Below are 24507 nucleotides of genomic sequence, written 5' to 3'. Positions count from 1 at the left end.
GCACAATATTGTATAGGCCTACATAACCTGATAAGCATAATACATAATAGTCAAGCTAAACTTTTAATCTCCGATGTAACTGATGCAATTATGTTGACAGTAATGAAGAGTTATCATTTAAATAAACTTTTTACAGTATTTAAATTTAGAATACACAATGACTCAAATATGTATTAATATTATGTGACTAGCACATATCCAGGTTATATTAGCAGGGTGGTCTGTAAAATCGGCTGGACAGTGCGCCCAGTGAAAAGGTCCTAGGGAGAACAAAAAAGAATATTAGGGGCTGTTATGTTAATTATTTGCATATTAATTGGATTGACCAACAGCCATTTGCATAGGCTGTTTCTAAAATCTTTTTATGGTAGAATTTGAAATTCACTCCCTATTTTATTAGAAAGCGTTTCTCCTAAGATGGCATGAGATTTCGGAGTTCTGTGCCGTGTAATAGATCTGATACAAATGTATAATTTGTATGAATGTATGGCATTCCAACAGGTGAAATCATTAATAGACTTGTTCTTTATTTACTGTAAAGTCATGTTTCTTACACAAATAAATTGATTATGTTTAGGATACAAAGTTTTATTAGGAGAGGTTTAGAATGAGTCTTTTAGAGGAATATAATTTGTGAATAGTCTTCTTTCTTTATTATAAAGAGCCCCGCCATAAATTACATTATTTTGAAAGTTAAATCTTTTCTCATATTACTTGTAGGAGAGAGATGTGTTCATTACCTCTGTAAAACAGCAATATTGGTTGCTGTCCTCAGAGGCCTGAATTTGATTCCCAGTACTGCCAGAACTTTAATATTGACAGGAGGGCTGAGACGTCAGTCTCTTGAATTTCAGGTCTCTAGTTCAGTTCCTGGCTGTTACAATGTATTTTAAACTTTAAAGGAGCGGGCTGAGTAGCTCGGATGGTAGAGCGCTGGCCTTCTGAGCCCAACTTTGCAGGTTCGATCCTTACTCAGTCCAGTGATATTTGAAGGTGCTCAAATACACCAGCTTTGTGTCCGTAGATTTATTGGCACATCAAGGAACTCTTGCAGGACAAAACCATAAAGTGAGTTCGTGAGATGTAAATCAATAGCATTGTTATTAAACTTAAATGGTTAATTCTTTTGAGTCGGCTACTAGGTGTTCATGCTGTCCTAACTCGCACACCATACTAAACACAATAAAGTGCAGTTTTCCATACTTGGCAGATGCCACCCACCCTCATTTCATGGTCTACCTTATGAAGCCAAAGCTAGGGACACACCAATCTGCCTTAGAAACGTACAGTAAAACTTTGTTATAAACTACATTCAATTCAACTGATAAATTGTGTAATAAACAAGTGTCCTAATAAATGAGAATTATAGTATCAGTAGAGTGAAAGGCAAAATTATATATAACAAAACTTGATATTTGGCTAATTATAGATTGAACATATTTAATTTAAAGCATGACATTAAAGTGCAAAATTGAAACATATACAGCAGTAAAATACAGAATTAAATTTCATGAAAGATTGTGCATTTTGGTCTATACCCAAACTGAGACTGGCAAGAGGTCGTTGGCAATTTAATACTAAAACATCTGAGTTACAATCACATATTCAGCAACTTTCAAAATAACTGGATCTATAAAGACTGAGTGAAAACTTCCACAGTATTTTTATAAAATGTAATAACTCTAGAAACTTTCAATGTAAAGCCTAGTCCACCCCAGAGTTAATAAACTTCTTCAGCATTCTGTCCTCATCAAAAAAAGCTGTATGTGAGGTTACATTGGATAGGGTCAGGAAGAAGAAAATATGTACAGTTGCAGCGTTCATTATTTCAGTTACTACAATTAGACAAAAGTGCAGACGCCAAGTGTGGCAAGGAAAATATTGCAAAGGCATTTAAAATTAAGTTTGGAGAGAACACTTATTAACAGAAGAGGGGAAAAGGAAGGTCCACTTATTTAATACCAGTTAAATAAAGTCTAATTATCTTTAAATTAAATGTTAGTACTAATTTCGACCCTGTTATTTGGGTCATCTAGCCTTAATCACAAGATGGAAAGAAGTATAATGTTACATGCAATAGTCACCAATAATGCACTGAAATTGGCATGTCTTAGTCATGTTTATATAATACGCTTATGAGCACATGTGATTCATAGTTGAGTTGAAGTTGTTTATAAATACATCTGGAATTGAATGGGGTAACTTATCCTTGTGGGGAATAAAGTCTTGAAGTAAAACAGTACATTAGGATGAAAACACAGTCACAATTAAAAAAGAAAGTAAAAATAACCCATTAACGCAGTAAGTAGATATTACAATGTCTTTTGATATGTTAAGAAGCCTTGTATTAGTGTTGATATTAGGTGTTTGACATATACGTGGCATTTTACTGTGGTGATCAGAGGGGACATTCACAACCTGAATAATGAGCAATTGGCCTTCCGATCAAGGTGGAGTGATCCCTGAGTTCCATATACAGTGAATGTTCCTTGGTGCTTCTATGCTAGTGCATGAACACGTGAAGACAAACCCTAAAACTACGTAATACTGGACGAAGCTTTTAATGTATTATTTTAATTTTGCTTTTTAATTGTGATTGTGTTTTCATCCTAATATACTGTTTTACTTCAAGACTTTCCTCCCAACAAGGGTAAGTTACCCGATTTAATCCCAGATGTAAACAACTCGACTATGACTCACTTGTGCTCATAAGCTTATCATATAAACAAGACTAAGATATGCCAATTTCAGTGCATTATTGGGGACTCTATTGCATGTAACATATTTTTTTTCCATCTTGTGATTAAGGCTGAAGATGACCCAAATAACAGGGTAAAGTTAATTATATTTTATTTAACTGGTATTAAATAGGTAGTGGGCGAGTTGGCCGTGCGGTTAGGGGCGTGCAGCTGTGAGCTCGCATCCAGGAGATAGTGGGTTCAAACCCTACTTTTGGCAGCCCTGAAGATGGTTTCCCATTATTATTATTATTATTATTATTATTATTATTATTATTATTATTATTATTATTATTATTAGATACTTTCACTATTCGAAAGATCGGACCTCTTCTTCTTTTCTCTTTTAATTGGAGTCATTAAACTGCATATCTCATTAAAGTAATTATCATCCCATCACTACAAGTATAATAAAGACCGAGCTCGATAGCTGCAGTCGCTTAAGTGTGGCCAGTATCCAGTATTCGGGAGACAGTAGGTTCAAACCCCACTGTCGTCAGCCTTGAAGATGGTTTTCCGTGGTTTCCCATTTTCACACCAGGCAAATGCTAGAGCTGTACCTTAATTAAGCGCATGGCCGCTTCCATCCTATTCCTAGGCCTTTCCTGTCCCATCGTCACCATAAGACCTATCTGTATCAGTGCGACGTAATGCAAATAGCAAAAAAGAAAAGAAAAAAAATGGGTGTATCTTCCTTTCCCCCTCTTTGATAGTCATTTGTCAATACAGACCACAGTGAAATTTATTATTTATGAGAACATTTATGTCAGAATTTTTAATTCATGATGTAACAGGCTTTCAAAATTTTCTGACAATGTCCCCACATGACTTAGTTCTTATTGACAGTAATTGGGCCGAAAATTGTAAGAAATTATACAAATTATTGGAAAGCCATCTGTATTAATGACTAGAGCCCTGAATGGATGCTGATATCCAAGAATTTATCTGCAAAGTTTGTGTCTTGGCGGATGCAAACTGTATGGTAGTGCAGATCATTTTGCTGATAATTTCTAACTAATGATGTTTAATGATTTTCACTCAGGTTAGTCTTTCATACATTTCACACAGTTATTTTTGCTTGTGATGAGGTGACCCTTGACATTAGTATGGGAGAATGGTGATTTATAAAGTGCCTCGAGACCACAAAGCCGTAAATCTGACCTAAGCCTAACTGGCTCCTCACAATTAGTGGAAGTAAGGAACGATGGTCCCAGAAGAAAACCGCTCATTATGTCGGTAGTTGTCGCAAGAGGGAATCCCTTATAACTGTGTTACTATAGGGCGGCTGATGCCAGGTATTATCAGGTCTATTGTATTATGTTAACAGATCTACAGTATTCGTTTCAATACCTTGGGTGAAATATAGTCAAATAGTTGCAATGTTTGCAGACAAGTATTCGCGGTTGAATATGAAGTGCGGAGCGCATGCGGATAATATTTTGTATATATGTGCAGTGCTCTATTAATGACAGTCTAGGTATAACTTAAAGATTCGTAGCATTCCTGTCCTTATAATTTGGATATCAACTATCCCACAAAACAGGATAATTTTTGTATGAATCAACTAGTGCCAAGACCTTCTCATTAGACTACTCCATATCAACAAATTATGTTATCATGTGCTTCTTCATGTCTTGCAATTCTGTGCAATATACGAGTCGCTTGCAGTAGTCCAGTAGTGTACATATATTCTTCTTTTATCGACTTTTGGCCAGCTGTGGACCACGTAAATAACTCCTCATGATTTAAACTTTCTTTGGCGCCAGTACTCCTTCATCCTCCTGCTTGCTGCTTCTTTTCTTTCAGCCGTCCATTGTTGTTTCTTCTTGGTTGCTGTTTCTGGCTCTAGGAAACCCTTAAATGTGTGTAACTTTTTTTCTGAAGGTGGTTCTATTGCGGATGTCTTGATGTGTGATGTTCATTTCTTGCAAATCCTTCTTCGTGTTAACAAACCATTTTTCATAAGAGCTGCCTTTCCTATTGGGCTTATTGAAGTGGTTAAAGATTTTCTTGGCAAGTCTGTCATCAGGCATTCTTGAAATATGTCCAAAAAATTTAACTCTTCGCTTTCGAATGACATCTGAAATCCTACTGCATGTTTTATATATTTCTTTGTTACTGCGTAATCGATATGTGTCAGTACATTTCTTTGGACCGAGGATTTTTCTTAGAATCTTTCTTTCCTTCTTCTCAATTTCTTCATTGTCTTTCCTGGTTGTTAATCCCAGGCATTCTGAAGTGTACATATATATTTAAGTCAAATTTACGATTCCACATACTCAATACAACATACTTTTGCAATGCAGTTTTACCTTACAGTTTAATATTTATTTGGTGCCAGTTTCGACCCTGTCCGGGGTCATCATCTGCCATAAATATAAATTCTACGATTCAGTCAAAAGGTCCTAAAACAATACATTTTTTAACCCTCCAAGTCCAGTAGTCGACTGAAACTAGTCCTACTTTTAAAAATAAAAAAATAAAAATTCAATCATATTTGTATAGTGTTGATTAGGTGGTAAGTTCTAATAAAGTTCTGGTGACTGAAACTGGGAAATCAACACGGAAAATGAAAATCTTAAATTATGATTGCTTGCAACAGTCGATTTTTAGAAGGGATTTTAAAAACATTGTATTACACGCTACAAATTTGCTTGCTCTAATTGAGCCTTTGCACATGTGGAAACACAAGTAAAGTTAATGAAAACATTCATTCAAACAAATTAAAGATATTTTGTTTATAAACAATATGTTCACGAACACTTTGCTTAGTTTGTTAAGAATTAAAAAATGCTCATGAACATTGTTGGTGCGGACGTTCCTTTCAGGTGTGCAATTCTCCCTGTTCATGAAGTTTAGCAGTTTGAATCTTAGAAATGTTACCTCATGTAACATGTAGTAGAGAGAAGTGTGTTCATTGTCAGTCATCATTAGTTTGTCCCAGAAATGAAAATGAAAATCCACTGCTTGTTTCCAGTCATTCAACCGGGTCAGGAATAGGATAGGAAATGTGCCAGCTGCCGAAGCCTGTCGCACTCCTCTGAGTGTTTGGAAGATGTTGTTCATAGGGTTAGTCGTGCTTTGGGAATTCGATCCCAGGATTTTGGGATTATACTTGGTCAATCCCGGGATTGAAGGTTACAAATAAGAAATAAGAAAATCTTACAGAAATCAGCTGTTTAATCAGCAAACGAAATGTAGACAAAATCAACATATTTTACGGTATACACCTAGCTAATATAATCACTCTAACTAATCAGACTTAGAGTCAGACTAACCAGATTTAAAATCACTCAGTGTCTATGTTAAAATGATTCTTTTCCAAGAATCAGTGAGATCTCTTTACACTTACATAAATTAAGAAAAACCCTTATGTAACAAACTATGCAAATAAACTTTGGAAATTAACAACAGTCTCTGTGAACATAGACTAAATAGACGACTTTCGTGTAACAACATAATAAGTACACTACCGGTCAAAAGTTTTCGATCACCTATGCACAAAACTAGATACTTTATTTTAATGTGCAAACACATCATAAAAACTAAATAGACTAACAAAATATATATTTTCTCTCTCTTATCATTAAGTAGAATACAATATGGTTTATATTTTAGCCTTTTCTTCAGAGTGTCCACCCTTTGCCCTCCGAACAGCTGCACAAACTCTTGGCATTCTGGAAATAAGATTTTGTAGTGTTTGTGTAGATATTGGAGACCAACAGCTCTGTAAATTATTCCATAGCTCTTCAGCATGAGTTGACCTCAGTTTTCGGACCTCCCTGTCAAGTTCATCCCATAACAGTTCAATGGGATTTAAGTCTGGTGACTGACTTGGCCAAATCATATTTTTCAGTTCCCCACATTTCTCTTTTCTATTGACGTACCCTCTACACAATTTAGAAGAATGTGTGGGGTCATTGCCCTGCTGCAGAACAAACCCACGACCAATAAGCCTCTTGCCAGATGGAACTGCATTGTTGATCAGTATCCTGTGATATCCTTCCTTCTTTAATGTTCAATTAATTCGCACTAGATCACTGACTTTATCACCCACACCATAACCGACCCTCCACGATGCTTCACCATAGGTGTCGCACACTGACTCTTCATACGTTCTCCACGAAGTCGACGAACAAACATTCGACGATGGCTCCCAAATACTTCAGACTTCGATTCATCTGTGAATAACACCTTGGACCATTGTTGCACACTCCAGTTTTTATCTTGCTGTGCCCATTGCATTCTTTTCACCTTATTTTGTGTCCGTAACAAAGGGTTTTTTGGCCGCTATGCACCCCCTTTAAACCTCGTTCACGAAGACGGCGTTGCACTGTTGAGACAGAGATTGGAGCAGCTCGCATATTATTGACTTCCTCGCGAATTTCAGGTGCCATAAGAGTCCTCTGACGTTTACTCTGTACATATATGAACTGATCTTCCCTGTATGATATTACACGGGGTCTTCCAGATCGCGAAACACTTGCATTGGCACCGGTTTGCTTGAACCGCTGCAATGTATACACCACTGTAGATTGGGCTACCCAAACTTTTGTTGCTATTGTCCTACTAGAATATCCTTCATGATGCAGAGCTACAATTACAGCCTGTTTTTCAGTTCCAATCTCCTACTTCTGTCCCATTTTGAGGTAATATGGTATGCACCTAATCAGATACACAAACACACTGCTAGCTGCACACAGTGTACTGAAAACTAATGTGAACTGCTTGCTACACAGACTGCTGAAGGAATGAGGCCTATTCAAGTGGACACGTCTTGGGTAAAGACACGTCAATGTTGTGGTTACTCATCAGCGACCCTCCATGCAGAGAACCAGTCAAATACACAACAGAGTCGTTCCCTCTTTACATGTTTATGCTTGTTTTATTATCAGAACAGGGCTAAGATAGATTATTTAAAACTACATCTCTGTTTTAACCACAAATCCATAGTTGTGATAGGTGATCGAAAACTTTTGCCCGGTAGTGTAGGTAGAAAGTTTCGTAGCAAAAAGTATTTAAACATAACATTAATCAGTCACATTTCACATTGCTTGTAAATATAAAGAAAACTAATTTAATAGGAACATTTTAATTTGAATTGCAAAAATATGATCTGAGAAATAACAATGCGTCCCGTTTCTCATCACCAAGCCTCCTTCTCAATTTGTTGCACATATATGCAGCTGCTGAGAAAGCACGTTCAGGTTCGATGGAAGTTGGAGGAATCGTTAGTAAATACTTATAAGACTGCTCTAGGTTATAACTCCGAGTAGAATTTGAAGATTCGTATAGGTTCATTTCCTTCTTAACAATTCTGGAAAATTCATTTTCATTTAATGCTTCAGGAGACATAATTTTCATGCTATTTTCTGTTTCCAGCTGAAGCTTTTCTTCTATATGAGAACAGGCATTTACACACTGAAGACACATATATAACGCACTGAGAGTTTCGCTTCATGCTGTATATTTTGCAAATTTTTAAAAATGATGTCAATCCCGAAAATCCTGGGATCCAGAAAACTTAATCCCGAAAACTACGGGATTGAAAAGTGGTCAGGATCCCGGTTTTCGAGATCCCGGGGTCGAATCCTCTAGTCGTGCTACAATAGCACTCAGGCCCAATGAGGAAAGTAATGGCAAACTACCTCTCTCCTCTTCTTGCCTAGAATGTATGTATGTATGTATATATAATATATAGCCTAAATTGACTCTCTTGTAAATTTATTTTTTATGATTACACTTCCGTACGGAGCAAAAATAAAATTTATAGTTTTTATAAATTGCCTAGAATGTCTCCTTTCAGTGATGCCATTGGTGTGTTTTTCCTGTAAGGCCGGGTGCAAGTTGAGACCGCAGCATGACTCAGGGAAGCGGGCTCTGAATTCAGCTGCGCACATGGAGAGCGAAAGTTGAGGTGGCAGTTTTGCGAGTGACTTTGTGTCGATAATGTGTGCAAAGATTGCACTGTATAATGAATCTTTACAAGATACTAGAAATTTCTTCTAAAAAAAAAAAAAAAAGTTTAATAAGACTGAACAGGAAACACATCCAATACATGATAAAGAGAAACTTAATAAGTATAGAAGTAGAAAATAAATTTCAAGATTATGTGTTTAATTTTTAGTGAAAAATCTGGATCTTCCCAAATAATTCCTTATTGTAATTAATTATTATTAGTTCATACAAATTATGACATTGTATATAGAAAATATACAAATAAATGCCTATTTCCTTTAAAAAATTATCAGTTAAGGAGTCTACTGAATATAAAATGTCAACTAAAACAGAGAAAATAATCTTAATTAAACAGATTAGAAAAATTTACAGCTGTGATTTTAATTTGATTTTCATGTAGTCAACATGTGAAGTGTCATATAAAAGTTCTCTCTCTCAAACTGCCGTGCAGGTTGTAGTCGCTAGTGAAAAGTCTTCGCTGACAAATTCAAATGGACTTTGAGAGGTGGTGTTGCTGAGACCGGCTTGACCGCCATTTTACAAGTGAAGTATTGAATAGGTGGTTTTATTAAATAATCCTTGAGTTTCTATGCCTATTGACAGCACCAATCAAAAAGAAAACTTCACTGAGCGAGGGATATGAACCTGGAGCTCCAAACTGACACAATCTCTTCACAGCAAGTACGCTATGGCTGAAACCCACAGTGTGTTCATGTTTAATGCTGATTTCTGGGCATGGCTTTCAAGCCGGTCCGTGCAGATTTAGCAATACCGACTCGCAAATTCCATTTAAATTCACCCACAAAATGATCTGATTAGCGCCAGGCTGAGTGGCTCAAGACGGTTGTTCTGATCCCAATTTGACGGGTTCGATTCTGGCTCAGTTCGGAGGTATTTGAAGGTGCTCAAATACGTCAGCCCCGTTCTGTAAATTTACTGGTACGTAAAAGAACTCCTGCGGGACTAAATTCTTTCACCTTGGCATCTCTTAAAACTATAGAAGTAATTATTGGGACGTAAAGACAATAACATTATTATTATTATTATTATTATTATTATTATTATTATTATTATTATTATTATTATTATTATTATTATTATTATATCATTCACTGGGGCCATCAAGGACCACGTTAAGTCGTCTTGCATTTGACACTGAACTTCTTTAGAGCCCAAATTTCCCTCATTCTTTGTGAGTGGGCCTCCTTACGCTCCTCTCTCCAAGGGGTACCGTGTCTTCTCTTCGGTTGGTCGTCTCGGTTTAGCCAGTTCGTCAATATTTTCTTGCGGAAGCGATCTCTGTTAAGGGCATCTTCAGCTGAGATGTGGAGCATTTGAAGGTCTTCTTTAGTATTTCTAAACCAGCGAATTGTGGTTTTGGGGTTTGAATCAAAAAAGTGAAAGATTTCTTTAGTTAACTTTCTTCCGTCCATTCTTTTCAGATGACCGTAAAATCGTGCCCGTCTTTTTCAGATTGTGTCAGTACTTTGATCCCAAGATTCCTCACACAATTTTGCGCTATTTTTTTTCCAGTTCTTCAAGGAGTCCTTTGTTGACATTTAGAGACAGGGTTTCGGCTGCATATAGAACTACTGGCTTCACAACTGTTTGACAGTGTCGTATCTTGGTGTTTTGGGAAAGGTATTTTTGTTGTAGATAGTGCGGGACGTTTGGTATGCTATTTCCAGTTTGCGTACTGGCTCCTGAAGTGCTGCTTTGTCCAGTCCATTTTTCATGATGATCTCACCCGGTATTTGAATTTGTCTACTCGGCTGATGTCCTCGTTTTTTGTATGGAGTTTTGGTGGGGCATCTTTGATGTTAGTCATTACTTCTGTTTTCTCAAACGATATCTGCAGGCCAGTTTGTTCGGCAATTTCCTTTAACTTTTCAACTTGAGCTCTAGATGTTTCTACATCGTTTTAGAGAACGGCAATGTCATCGGCAAATGCTAAGCAGTCTGTTGTGATGCCCTTGGATTTGGTTCCTGTTCATAGTGGACTGTAATTGGTTTCCTGTAATCTCGCCCGCCAGGTTCTGATGATCTTTTCAAGAACACAGTTGAAAAGTATCAGGAATAGCCCATCACCTTGTCGGACTCCTGTTTTGATGTCAAAGGAATGCGAGAGACATCCATGGAACTTCACCTTGGATTTTGTATCAGTCAGGGTGGCTCTAATTAATGCCAACAGTTTCAAATCAACTCCATATTCATTTAAGATGTTTAGCAGGACTTCCCGGTCAATGGAGTTGTACGCTTTCTTGAAGTCCACAAAGACAGACACATACTGCTTGGACCCTAGTGAACAATATCTGATAATAGTTGTGAGATTGTGGATCTGTTCGGTTGTTGAGAGACTTTTTCTGAACCCTCCTTGGTATTCACCTATTTGATGTTTGACTTCTGCTTCCAAATGCTCCAGGATGGCAAGTGATAGAATTTTGTAAGTCACGGGTAGCAAAGATATTCCTCTGCAGTTGTTGATGTTCTTCATGCTGCTTTTCTTGCAAAATGAATGGATCAAAGCTATTTTCCAATCTTCGAGTAGGGTCTCTTTGCTCCAAATTTCTTCCATTTGCTTTTGCAAGATATCAAGTGATTCCTCTGGGGCATTTTTCCATAGTTTTGCTACTACTGAGTCTTCCCCCGGCGCTTTGTTATTCTTGAGACGGGCAATGTGGCGCTTGATTTAATCTCTGTCGGGTGGTCTGGAACCTGGGTACCTGAGTATGGGTTCTTTGGTCTCAATGGGGCTTTGCGGTTTAGAACAATTAAGTAAATTCTTGAGGTAGTCTGCCAGAATGCTGCAATTATTATTATTATTATTATTATTATTATTATTATTATTATTATTATTATTACGATCTGATTGGCTAAATTAAGCAGCTGATAAAATGATGACGGTGTGAGATATCAAATTCTTTTTTTTGTATTATTTTAAAATTATTTATCAGTATGATCAATCTCAACCCTCTTAACGCCCATATACCTGCTTCATGTTATTTCCAATTGCCCTGTATATTATCACTATCATACATATCGGCGTTGTGTGTAGAAAATCCGCTATGTGATTATATTTCAGCTTAGAACTCTGACCAGAAAGGTTCTGTCATCTAAGGTTCGGTATTTACGTGAACTATATCAATGAATTTTCATTCTAAATGATACATGTTAGTGTTCTCTCCAGGAATTTCCGTCAGTCGGGTGGCACAAATGAGCAGCCGGGTGGGGGAATACTACGTAAAAAACGAATGTGACAAAATATCAATATTCCCTTATCGGACAGGTAAACATTAACTGCAGAACTGAACTACTTTACTTTTATTATCACGAACAAGACAAAACAAAGTATTTTGAACTTCTAGTGTTCTACTGCTCCTTCATAATCATCTAACACTGGGGCTTATCACTCTCTTGCTGTCGATTGTGGTGGTGATTATTGTTTTAAGAGGAAGTACAACTAGGTAAACATCCTCTATTAATATTAATCAGAGGGAAAAAATGGAAGCGGTCCAACACTTCGAAAAATGAAGGTATCGGTCAAAGAAAGACGGGCTCGCAGGGCGTGAAAATGAAAGACTCCCTAGGCCTCGTGACCTAATACCATTGGGGTCTAAAATGAACAAGAGTTGACCAAGGGAGGTTGGATAGGATAGATAAATGTGAGGAGCCTGGCACAAGTAAGTAGGAACAATGCCAGAACTCAGGTAAGCGCCCCGTGGTCACCAACGTATGCTCCCAAGTGAAGAGCCCCTGGGGCCCCTTTTTGTCACCTCATATGACAGGCAGGGGATACTGTGGGTGTTATTCTGTTGCCCCCTCACATGGAGAAAGGCCAATGATTTTGTGACATCATGCGGAATCGAGTGCTCGCATTCGATCGAGTGCTCGCATTCGATTCCACACTAATCCAGACACCGCTTGTGCACGACACTACATAATAGTCAAGCTAAGCATTTAAACTCTGATGTAATTGATGCAATTATGGTGACAGTAATGAAGATTTATCATAACTGCCTCTGTGGATCCATGGTAGAGTGTCGGCCTCCGGATCCCAAGATAGCAAGTTCAAACCCGGCAGAGGTAGTCGGATTTTTGAAGGGCGGAAAAAAGTCAATTCAACACTCCATGTCGTATGATGTCGGCATGTAAAAGATCTCCGGTGATACATTTGGTATTTACCCAACAAAATTCATTAAATCTCAGCCATAGATGCCCAAGAGAGATCCGGTTTACTCTGTCTGCCATCTAGTGGGTCTAGAGTAAAACGAAACTTCGAAATTGACGAGCAGACAGCCAGATGGCGTCAAATTGAAATGTCTGCACACGGTAGCTGAGGCCATATTATTATTAATTAATAATAATGTTATTTGCTTTACGTCCCACTAACTACTTTTTAAGGTCTTCGGAGACGCCGAGGTGCTGGAATTTAGTCCTGCACGAGTTCTTTTGCGTGCCAGTAAATCTACCGACACGGGGCTGTCGTATTTGAGCACCTTCAAATACCACCGGACTGAGCCAGGATCGAACCTGCCAAGTTTGGGTTAGAAGGCCAGCGCCTTAACCGTCTGAGCCACTGAGCCCGGCATTATTATTATTATTATTATTATTATTATTATTATTATTATTATTATCATCATCATCATTTAAATGAACAGTTTTGCAGTATTTACTTTTTCATTATGAGCCCGCAATCACTCAAATATGTATTAATATTATGTAACTAGCACATATCTCGGCTGTGTTATCCAGATGATCTGTAAAAGTCGCAGGGTGGTGTACCTATTAAAAAGGTCCTAGGGAAAACTCTGCATGTGCCGCTAGTCTGTATTTCTTCACTCAACATAACAGTATTTCAAAGCACAAAGACGATATATAACTATTGCTGTGCATTACCTTTTTCAGAATTGAATAAAATAACATTATTGTATGGGGGCAATATTGCAAAAGGAAATTAAATTTTAAAATAATGGAAGAAGGATTCATGATTATTTTGTGGAAAAGTTTGGGATACTCATGAAGACTGCAATAATAAGTTAATTTTATGATCTCCATCAGCAGCTTAGCATGATGTCACAGATTCATTCATATAACACAAGAAAGTGCCTTCAACTTAATCTTGCTAAAGACTGCACAGAGTGGCAAATAACTCTGAATGTTTGAGTATGGAATGTTTCGATAAGCTTCTTCGGAAGTACAGTCGAACCTCCGTATAACAATATTTTCAGACCCAAGGAGATTGCATTGTTATGTTGGGGGAATAGGAAATTGCATCCAGAACGCTGTTTGACATAAGGTTGACTCAAGGTAACACACAAATAGACTAGTATTAAAAAATCACAGGTGGTTTCCCATTTTCACACCAGGCAGATGCTGGGGCTATATTTTAATTAAGTCCACAGCCACTTCCTTCGCACTCCTAGCCCTTTCCTATCCCATCATCGCCGTGAGACCTATCTGTCTCACTGCAACGTAAAGCAACTTATATTAGTTACACTTTCTTGTTATATCCACCTATCAATACATGAAATGTTTATTGTCTCTAAAAGGACATTCACCACAATACAGACATTAAATGGGACGTAAGTAAGTTCAATATGGGCAAAAAACATGAAATTGGTCGTATGCAGTAAAGTAAGATATAACAAAATTTTTAAAAAATCACGAACATTTACTTGCTTACACTAGCATTTATCTACTTAACACCCGCCTCCATAGCGTAACGGTTAGCGTTATTAGCTGTCGTCGTCAGGATCCCGGGTTGGTATGTGGTTGAAATGGTACATGCAGCTCACATCCGTTGGGGGTGTGGCTGAAAAGAGCTGAACCACCTCGGAATGAGGACACGAGTTTAGTCCGGCTCCATGGCTGAATGGTTATTGCGCTGGCCTGTGATCCAGGGGGTTCCGGGTTCGATTCCCAGCTTTGTTGGGGATTTTAACCTTAATTGGTTAATTCTGTTGGCTCGGGGGCTGGTTATGTGCACCGCCTTTAGCATTAGAATTCATCACAGGTAGGGCCCCATCCTCAGAGACGCGCAGGTCGCCTATACGGCATCAAATTGTAAGGCCTGCACCAGGCCTCTCGCTATTATTATTGTACCGGGCGATACACCTCTACGCCGCACATTTAAATCTTGCGCCAATTAGATCTCCTCTACAGGAGAAACACAGAACTTGGAACTAGACCTACTTAAACTTCTCCTCAGAAGATGTCACCTCCTTAATTTTGTGATTGTGAAGTTTCCAGTTCTGTATAAAATTCTACGCGTTTTGATTACCATTTATCAGAAGTTTGGATTTTCTGCAACAGATGTCACTACAAAAACTATGATCATGCACCCTGGTGCGAAGTGTGAAGGAACCCTTTTTGAAGAAATTTTGTATTCTTAAGTTTGTTCTTTACTAAATTATGTTCATTCATTTGTGGGTTGGCAATATTGATCTTTTCTTTCCGCCAGGTTTGAATTCAGCCATCCCTAATTTCTATAATTAATTTTCGGCCTGTCACAGGCTTCTTCTTCAATTTGGTTTGTAACTTTAAGCTAGCCAATAAAATTGAGAGGGTGTGGCTAAATTATTCATGAAAGGTCTCAAACTTTCCCCAAGAGTTTATAAACTGCAGATTTTCATGTCTCTTGGCCATTTGATCAACATCTAACGGAGTGTGTGTGTGAAGCAGGAGGCGGGTGGTGCCTCTTTCATCAGGCAGCAGTTCTTCAGCAAGGTAATGGCTGTTTAACATCTTTATTTCTTGCTAGCTCCGCAGTTTAACCCGCGGGAAAGGTCCGAAACTTTTACCATGTAACCTACTTCATAAAATCTATAACCGTAATTCGGGGATAGAGAGTGATGCACCCTCTCGAGCTCCCCTTCATATTGGTTTGAGGTGACTACGTTTTGTATGTAACTGGTTTTCTTCCTTTCTGTAATGTCTTAAATTATTCTTATACGAGCCACCTCCATAGGTTGGAAATAGCCCCTGTTTCATTGGCCTAGTGCCTTTTAGGTTTTAAGAATGCATATTTAGGAGTGCAAGTACTCGCCTCCATTCAACTTGGTGTTTCGGGCCATTTACTTAACCTGTTCTTTTTCTGCTAAGGCCCAGTAGGTTGGGTACGAGATACCCCCGTTTCATTTGTGTGAGTTGTGCGTTGATGGCAAGTAATTGTAAAGTCTGATATTTGCCTTGAATACGCTTGAAAAACTGAGAGCGTGTCAGCTCTTTTCAAGTGTTGTAAAAGTGCCTCTGGGAGGCCTGATATTGTAATTGGTGGAGCAAGGGCTCCATGTATTAGGGGATTCCTGCCCTTAAGTAAAGTTATGATCTTTGTAAATTTGAGCGTGTAGCTCAGGAAATGTAAGCGAGGGGCTTGAAGCCCAGGACTTGTAGAATTCACTGCCTTGTATTTTACTTGACTTATTTCTAACTTGTCTATGGGACCTGTTATATTGTTATTCAGAAAAAAAAATATATAACCTTTGTTAAAGTTTTAAATTCCATTCTTGACTTTGTAGTTAGACCCGTTCACCCCGGCTCCTTCTTTCACCTCTGCGTCCACGGGTAACCCTGTAACAATAATAATTATTATTATTATTGTTGTTTATTATTATTATTATTATGAACTTAATACAATAAAAACTGTAATGCATTATAAAACTGAACTGAAATAAATTGATGCTGCAGTCATGCAATTTCGAAAGAAATCGCTAACGTATTTTATTTTTTATAGCTTTTTTCATAAATACTGATCTTAAAAGATTCCTAAGCAGTTAATTGTTTCTTTGTAACACACTTAAGGGGCCTTGCAGTGCACTGAGTTTGTTCTATTTGTCCCAGCCATTCTAAATGTTGCCGACATTGAGTGTACAATTTTTTTTTTTTTTAATAATCAACTGCTGTCTGTCTCTATCCATCATCCAAATCTTTAACCCTGGCTGATTTTATTTCAAAACATATTGACTTTTATCGAACAGAGACCATACCTCTGTTACATCCATGTACTAGAAATTAACTTGGAAGACTGGCTATTTTTAAAGATTATGTACTTAACACTTCCATTTATTGACAGAAATCCCCATCCGCCGGTCATTAAGTCATATCAACTGCCGTCAGTAGGAATCAGCTTATTGCTTTCCAAGAACTATTAAAGCAAGGCTGTCTCTAGTCGTGGCCTGGCCCACACTGTGTAGTAACGTCGCTGAGGGAGGTGATCCCCACCCTTTCACTAGACACAGCTGGGGATAAATTGATAACCTGGATGATTTTTGACTTCAGTTAACATTATTTTGTAAGTTTTAAACTTAATATTTAAGAAGTCAGTCAAGAAAACAAATACATGCACTGTCTTAAATATTTCTAATTTTTATAATACCGTCAAAACTGGTTATAAGGACTCCAAAGGGACCACGAATTAACAGTCGTTACAGGCGATAGTTGCACAAACCTTTTTTTTTTTCTTTTTTGCTAAAAATGTTATATCTTTAAGTTTTAGGCTGTGTACTTATATGGTTAATTAACAGAATAAAGTTAAAACTTCAAAAAACATAAGTGAAATAAGAACTGTTTTTGCAATTACAGTGTTTGTGGAGTGGGACCGAGAAGACATTTTCTTCTAATGTTTACACAGTCGTCGGCGACTGCAACTCGTATCTGAGTAAACAATATTCTTCAGCAGTTTACATTTTCACACTTGCAAAGCTTTGTGAATATGTTTCATATGACTTAGTAGTCCAATCTTGGCATGAAACATACGTCCACACAAATCACATGCAATGGTTGGGGGAGGGCAGAACTGAGCTTGACGGAACTTCCATGCTTGTCGTTTATCCACTTCACGTCGCCGTCGTTCCTCTTCAAACACCGAAACTGATGTAGAAACACTGTGGTGCCAGAGTGTACGATTTTCAGCAAGCTTATCCCACGATTGAGTGTTAATTCCAGCTCTTTTCGTAGTATGCTTTAGCTGGTCTTTGAAATGCCTCAAAGGGACTTCATGAGGTCTAATGCCGGAACAGAGTTCATCATACAGAAGTTGACAAGGAAGCCTGGTTTCACTCGTGCAATAGACATGTCCTATCCATCTGAGACAGTGGCCAGTGATGGTAGCCTCAATGCTTATAGCATGTACTTTCTCAAAAACTGCAAGTTTGGTGACCTGATCCTCCCATTTGATGTTCAAGATAGATCTAAGTTTTTGCAGATGGAAGCACTCTCTCTAGCTTTTTTATATCCTGACGGTAGAGGGTCGTGTTTCACAACCGTAAAGCAGCGTTGATCTGACAACAGCTTGGTAAACCATGATCTTGGTGTGCGTTGTAAGGTCCTTATTCGTGAAGACACGACGGGATAAACGTCCTAATACTGAATGGGCAGCACCAATTCTCCTATCAACAACTTGTGAGCAGTTAGGATTTGTTGAGAGGATACATCCTAGATATAAAGAGTGGCCGACCTGCTCCAGTGGAGATATTGAAAAGTGGGAGGTTCGATCCAGATGCAGGCTGTGAGAGTACTTTGGTTTTCTGAACATTAATGGAGAGACCAAAATGATCGCAAGCATTCTTGAAACAATTGACTTTTGCAGCTCCTCAGGTGTGAGAGCAGGTGTGGCAGTGTCATCTGCATACTACAATTCTGTAATGGAAGAAATCGTAGTAAGATTTTGGGAGCGAAGTCTAGCCAAATTGTGCAGTCCCCCATCGAAGTGATATCAGACCTTTAAACCTTGGTTGTCTGTAGATGTTTACACAGTAGGGGCAGCCATAATATGTCAGCAAAATATAAAATCACGTATGTGGAAGGAAGTGGTAACAATGCAAATTGATCAATAATGTCGCACACGGTCTTGGCTAATAAATGAGATGTTCTCTCTGTTCTTCCAAATTGTAGAAATCGTCTTTCGCGACACTGGCTTTTGTTTCCCCATTTTGTATTTAAAGATAAAAATTTCATGATTTTCCATATTGAACTGTATCACAATTAAATTAAAATAACAAATAACCTAGTTCAACCTATTCAATACAAATAAATAAGAAATGTAGAGTTACATTCCTATTTAATTATAAACGGAAGCAGTACCGGTTTCGACCCCAATCTGGGTCATCATCAGCCGAATAAAATGCAAAAACAATGCATAGGTAAATAAGAAATTAAAGAATGAGTCTTTCACAAAAATAGTTGAAGAGGCAAAATAAGATAATGGGGATTGGCACTGCACGATTTTAAATCGTAAAATCTAGAAGTAGAAGGTCAGTCACTTATATGAAGTAAGGCACAATCTTCTGAATAGTAGCACAACACACGCATTGTTTTTGAATTTTATTCGGCTGATGATGACCCGGATTGGGGTCGAAACGGGTACCGCTTCCGTTTATAATTAAATAGGAATGTAACTCTACATTTCTTATTTATTTGTATTGAATAGGTTGAACTACGTTATTTGTTATTTCAATTTAATCCCCATTTTGTAATCGCCACATTGTGAGACATTTCTGCAATATTAAACACGTTGCCTTTCTTTTGGGACATCTTCACAGCGGTATTTGTCTTGACTATTCCACAGACTAACTGATTCAAAATCTACAGGACTTTGAAAATAAGCTTTACATTGTTGTCAGCAATCTCCAAACGCGTCACAAACAAAAATCAACATTGAATGTAATAGACAATACGGTTTATACACCGTCGTAATAAGCGATTAAAAGTAAAACAGTACTGTATTTATATAGGATGTAGATGTGACCATTAGATTTCGCTGTTATATCCAATGCGCTGTTAATAGTGATGTTCGGAGTACAGTTCTGTAGTTGCTGAAAAATGAAACCACTTAAAGTTAAGCACGAATATCAAAGTGCTTCATGGTTGGCAGTTCAGCAGCTTAGCCATTAAATTATGGGGGCAGTCAAATGAAACCTATTAAGCATTATTTAATGATAATCTTACGATAACAAATAATCCCTTTGATCATTTAACTCGACAATGTATTGCATTATTTCTACCTGCTGTAATTACATTTATGCTGTATGCTTAATTAAATTCCTAATTTTATTTGAGGGGACCCAAATTTTTATTTTGGTAGGACGGCCCATAGCACATTCGTTACCGAGCTCGATAGCTGCAGTCGCTTAAGTGCGGCCATTATCCAGTATTCGGGAGATAGTAGGTTCGAACCCCACTGTCGGCAGCCCTGAAAAAAAAAAAAGAGCACATTCGTTACACCGGAATGGACAGTTTTTAAAGTATAACAATCATGTCAAAGTTGTTGTTATAAATGTATAGTATGTGTAAGCATAACTCCTTAGACAGCACAATTTGTTAGCCTATTTTAAGCATTTTATTGTGAACAGAGCCTAGGATTCTAGCAATTTTGATCTTGGGTATTAGGAACAGCGGCTGAAGATGCCTAAAAAAAAATAGGCGAAATATGTTCTGCTTAAGACATAGTAATGATGTAAAATACAATCTGTGACAATAAAGTCCTGTACTATCAACATAGATGAGCAATGCACGACAGTGACCTTACTGTCCTTTGAAAAAGTCCCCTCCCATAACTATGCACTGCTGAGATCGGCGATACATGTCCTGGAAACTTTGCAAGAAGGCTTCCTTTGGGATGGTGTTCAAAAGCCTAGTCACGTTTCATTGGATGTCAGGAATATCATGAAATCTCTTTCCTTTCAAATCGAGTTTGATGCGTGACTTTTCGGCTATGACCTTTTTCCGACAAGGGGATCCTGAAAAACGCCATTCCATGCTTTGCCGTTTTGTTTCAGGGTCATACCTGAGAGACCAGGTTTCATCCTCAGTGACAATACAGTTCAAGAAAGTTGGTGTCGCATCCGCCGTTTCAACAAAATTCTGTGAAGCCTCTAAACATGCCTGCTTCTGATCGTTAGTCAAGTGATGTGGCACAAGAGGAGAACACGTTTTCCTCTTCCCTAACTTCTGGGTAATGATTTGTCGCACGGATTCGCGGTTAATCTGCAGTTCAACTGCTATCATGCGCACAGTTAATCGCCGGTCGTTTATGATTAATGTCCTCACCTTCTCAATGTTTTTGTCACTGACGGTGGTCGCCGGCTTTCCTGGCCTCTTCAAAACTGGGCAAACCCCTCGTACACACACTTCAAGGGCAGTGCTTGATTTTCATAAACACGTACCAGCATCGCATGCGTTTCTTTCCGGTGTCTTGCCAAGCTTAAAACAAAACTGTACATTGATTTTTTGGTCGTTCATGTTCCTGTTTGCAGTTCAGAACCAATGAAGTCAAATATTAAAGTTTAATTATTCCACCTATTCAATACATAAAAAGAGATTTTAATAAAGAATTAAATCTGTAAATAAAATTATAGGGACATATTTTGCCCTTTAATTAAGGGCATCTTCAGCCTTAATCTCAATCTGAAAGATAATTAATCAGGTACCTGTTTGTAATTAAATTACATATGAATGTGAAGATGATGTAGGAAATATGCTTCAAATGGTGAGCAAAATGGTTGACAATAGAACCAATGCACTAAATACACACTGTGTCAAACAGGTCTTACATGGCACACACACAACGCTCAACTGAACAACGTTGGGAGCTGGTGGTCAAAATCTGCTGCTATGCAGGTGCAGCGTTGTGTGTCGCCAGTGTTACCATATTGACCGTTCTGACTTCATTCACTGAATGTATTTAATAAGTTTATATATCTGGGTAGCATTATTAATGGAAGTAATGAAATCAACCCTGAAATGAATAACAGACCAAGTAAAGGTACAACATTTTATCATTAAGTCAGAGAGCTTTTATGGGATGACAAAGTACCCAAGAGACGAAATTAACATTATATAAACAGTATTTTATACCAGTTGTAACATAGGACTAGAAACGCTGGTAACTAATAAGAGACAAGATAGTAAGATCCAAGCAGTAGAAATTAAATTTTTAAGAATATAGATTAAAAAGACAGGAAGAGAGAGAATTCAAAATATTGTTACTATTTTGCTTTACGTCGCACCGACACGGATAGGTCTTATGGCGACAATGGGACGGTAAAAGTCTAGAAATGGGAAGGAAGTGGCCGTGGCCTTCATTAAGGTACAGCCCCAGCATTTGGTTTCCCATTTTCACACCAGGCAAATGCTGGGGCTGTTCAAAATATTAAAATCAGAGAAGATCTAAATATAGAACCGTTAGTACAGAAGATACACAAAGCAAGACTGAGATGGTTCGGACATGTAAAAAGAATGGGAAAGGAACGGGTAGAAAGAAGGGAATTGAAAAGAGAGTTTAAGGGAAATAGACCAGTTGGAAGATCGAGAAGGTGGATGGATCAGATTTGGAAGGACATTAGAGAAGCTCGATTGGATGTGGCAGAAGTAATCGAGCAGGAAAAGTGGAAGGACAGAAAGGAGTGGATGAGGCTTTTTAACCACACCCGGGTGAATGGAGTGGGGCATTGATGATGATGATGATGGTGATTTAATATATAGATTAAAAAGTGCTCAGTTTCTATTTGAAAAAAATAAATGAAAATCTGGATAGTTCTTTTGTAAATTTCACTCTAAGATTTTTTTCAATATAGGTACTTACATTTTGCAAGAACAAGAATTGAATCATGAATTGTTAAAAGGGCATAAGTCCATTGAACCTAGTTCTGAGAAAACTGAGAAAAAGTGTTTGTATCCTGCGTTATTGTATTGCGAAAGCAAAAACTTCTTGTGATAAGTTTGGCTACTCCTGACCGACCTATATAACTCCAAAAATTGAATATAAAGTTAATTTTTCTTATACACGTTGTTGAGTTTTATGTGCATTGACTTAAGTCCTTTTAGCTATTCATTCAGTTTTACTTATTGCATTTGCATTTAAAAAGTGCCATTTTTTGAAAATTAGCCTAGCCTTTATTTGGGATATTAAACATTGTATTTATTGGTAACTGTAGTATGTAATGTGTTTACGTTAATAGAAACACATTCAGTCTCTGAAAATTAAAATACATTTTTTTGAAAGCATGAAGTTTATCTAAGCCAACAACTGTTTACATTATCACATACTAATACTAAAATATCACCAGAAGAGATAGAAAGAAATCAAGAAATATTTACAATAGCCAATCCTCCTTATTATCAATACAGAATGTTTTTTAGTGTTACCTTCTTTATTCTTTTAAAACTGACCATTAAAACCCTGGATATTATAATCAGTCTTCATCAGCCTCATCCTCCAAAGCATCCACACTGTTCTATTTTAAAATATTTTTATAAAAATTGTCTTCTTCCTTATCCTGTGGAATGTATGGTAGGAACTGATCAGTATCCTTCAACATCTTGATGTGGATGGGAACAGAACCCTCAGGGTAGGCCAAGTTATGTGGAAGCGTAATGTCTCTTACACCTGGCTGAATTAGCTTAACCCTCAAATGGTCTATGGAAACGACTGTTACGGTCACACGATTTTCAGGATTTTTGTATACTTTCACTAAAAATTCTTAAAAATAGGTTTTAAAAGGAAATCATGCAATGTAGTACATTTTATTAAATCATAATATCATAGGCTATTGAAATAAATATATTTTTGTTTTGTACCTTTCATTATATCTTTACAGCCATCCTCAATTTCCAAAAAAGTGTTCCAAAATGATATTATCAAAATGTTTGCGCCCATACCAGACACCAAAATACTCGACTTACCCGAGAAAGTCAAATCACAATGTTGTACACAATTTTATGCACTTCGAAAAAATATAAACACTTTAGATGTTATATACACAAATAAAGATATATATACATATATACACAAGCACTAGAATGCCCCCGCAAAGTCACTCAGAGAAGCTACCAGAACTAGACTGCTCTCTCCTTTTTCTTCCTCTCTTTTCAGGCCTCCATAAGTGCTGTCACTTGTGGTAACACCCCCTGTGAACTGCACAGTTACAACCAGGGCACAAATGCCGGGTCCTTCCTCTTTTTTGTTGGTCCACAGATTACGCGTAAACGTTCCAGCTTTCCAGGAAGTCTGTCAATGTCACTGTCATTATCATTCATATCACTCGCGTCACTCATTATTTCATACAACATCTTCCGAATGGGACTTGAACCCAAATTTCTTGGGACTTGAAACTAAATTACTCGGCATTTCCGCAAAACACTGATAAAAACAGCGCGTATAACAGAACGACACTATGACGCGGCAAGGCGCCATATTGTACTGCGCAGTTAAGGTAGCGAGCCTAACGACTGAATTTTAAGGCTGTGCAGTACATTTAAACAGCAGTCTAACCTAGCAACTAGAGTAAAAAGAGAGACTGTAATCTGCTGCTCAAAATGATACTACATAGAGCACATTTGTGTGTTACTACGCATAGCGAGAGCGTGTCTAATGAACGGCTGCAAAACGGTCGATGTATTGTCGTTGACCACAACAACGTGTACAAAAAGGGCGATGAATCGTCGTTTAACCATTTGAGGGTTAAATGTGTGTGTCTCAAAATTCCCAATGTAGGGAGAAACAACACCACATCCAAGACTTACTACCTTTCAAAACTCCACGAAAGAACTGACTACCCCGAATAAGCTCGAGATGGCCCTGGATTTAATGCCTTTTAATACTAAAGGGTGGGTATAACCCAGAGGAACAAATTCATATTTATAAAAGTGAAAACTGCCCTTTTTGCAATTCACGATTCAATTACTACTATATCATATTGGTATTTTAGGAATTTTTAGATACATGATTCAACTTCCCCTTGAATCTACGTAATGTCAGTTATGTTACTAAAGCCAAACAGGAGATGTTTCAAAGTATTCAAGTACTTTAGACCTT

General features: G+C 37.7%; 1 protein-coding gene across 3 annotated transcripts in view; it reads left to right on the top strand.

Annotated features, from left to right (window-relative positions):
• LOC136884338 (G patch domain-containing protein 1 homolog) overlaps positions 1 to 24507 on the top strand; it is a 41286-nt gene that overhangs the window by 1794 nt on the left and 14985 nt on the right. The gene's annotated exons all lie outside the window — the stretch shown is intronic.

Source organism: Anabrus simplex, chromosome 12 (assembly GCF_040414725.1).
Source record: "Anabrus simplex isolate iqAnaSimp1 chromosome 12, ASM4041472v1, whole genome shotgun sequence".
Taxonomy (NCBI): domain Eukaryota; kingdom Metazoa; phylum Arthropoda; class Insecta; order Orthoptera; family Tettigoniidae; genus Anabrus; species Anabrus simplex.
Note: the sequence above shows the minus strand (reverse complement) of the source record. Positions and strands in the feature narration are given on the sequence as shown.